Consider the following 1,652-nt stretch of genomic DNA (forward strand, 5'->3'; position numbering starts at 1 on the left):
CCACGATTTTTCAATCCATCCATCTGTTTGTGGACATTTGAGATGGTTCCAAGTCTTAGCAATCACAAATAAGACTGCAATGAAAATAGTTGTGCAATTGCTTTTCCGACTGAGTACTCTCCTGTCCTCTGGATAGACACCCAGGAGTGGAATTACTGGATCATATGGTAGTTCTATTTGAAAGTTTTTGGATCAAATTGTTCTCCACAGTGGCTGAACAAATTTACATTCCCACCAACAGTATAGGAGTGTTTCCCTTTCACCACATCCCCTCCAGCACTTATCATTATTATTTTTTTAATCTTTGCCAGTCTGACTGGTATTAGGTTGTATCTCATTGTGGTTTTGATCTGCATCTCCCTTACAATGAAGGATGTTAAGCACTTTTTCACATGGTTTTTGGCTGTTCATATGTCTTCCTAAGAGAATTGTTTATTCAGCTCATTTTTCCATCTTTTGATTGGATTAATCATTTTCTTCTGGGTAAGTTGCTTGAATTTTCTGTGTATTCTAGTAATCAGTCCCTTATCTAAGGCACAGTTAACAAAAATTCTCTCCAGTTCCTAGAGTTGTTGATTCACACTAATTACAGTGTCCTTTGCTGTGCAGAAATGCCTTAATCTGATGTAATCCCACCTGTCTATTTGGGGAATTATTGCCTGTGCTTTGGAGGTCTTGCTTAAGAAGTCTTTGCCTACCCCAATGTCTCCGAGTTACCCCAGTATTTGCCACCAGTATTTTATTGTTTGTTATCTTAAGTTTAGATCTTGGACCCACTTTGAGTTGATTTTTGCTAATGGTGACAGATAGGGGTTCAGATTCATCTTTCTGCAGGTGAATACCCAGTTTTTCCAACACCATTTGCTAAAGAGGTTTCCCTTTTCTCACTGGATTGGCTGGTACCCTTTTTCAAAGATGAGTTGGCAGTAAGTTTTGGGGTTTACTTCTTGAGTGTCTACTCTGTTCCATTGGTTCTCACGTTTATTTTTGTGCCAATACCATACTGTTTTGATGATCACAGCTTTGTAATACATTTTTGGGTCAGGAAGTGAGATAGCAGCTACTCTAGTCTTCTTGTGCAGGATGGTTTGCCTATAGTCTGAAAAACAAAATACCTTGGCTTCCAGGTAGATTGGTGGTTATTGTGAGCTGGCACATAATACCACATGGTTGACAGATTATATATTTTTTGACATTTTTTTATTTGATTTTTTTCTTTTTATTTACATTAATTCACTATACATCATTATACTATACAAAATGAATTTTCCATCCAAAATACACTGTCTATTGGTGCAATAAATCAATCACATCAACATACATGTTATCAACAAATAATTTTCCATTCCTTATGTTGTCTTGTATATTTTGCTTTTTTTTTTTTTTCTGCCATCCTTGGTTTCCTATCCCTAACCCTCTGCCCTGTCCAGCCCTCCCCCCACATTGTCTCTGGTATTCATGGTTGCTTTCTATGCTTTTCAGCCCTATTTAATAGATTTGATAACAAACTTAATTTGTCTAAATATTTGCAATAGTAAGTGCAGCTGATATATACATATACATGAATCCATGTCTGACTTTAGGCATAAACCTCGGTGAGTAGAATGAACATACTATGAAATAGTACCTAGCTGGGGCTATATAGCTTACTG

Source organism: Tupaia chinensis, unplaced genomic scaffold (assembly GCF_000334495.1).
Source record: "Tupaia chinensis unplaced genomic scaffold, TupChi_1.0 Scaffold145405_1, whole genome shotgun sequence".
Taxonomy (NCBI): domain Eukaryota; kingdom Metazoa; phylum Chordata; class Mammalia; order Scandentia; family Tupaiidae; genus Tupaia; species Tupaia belangeri.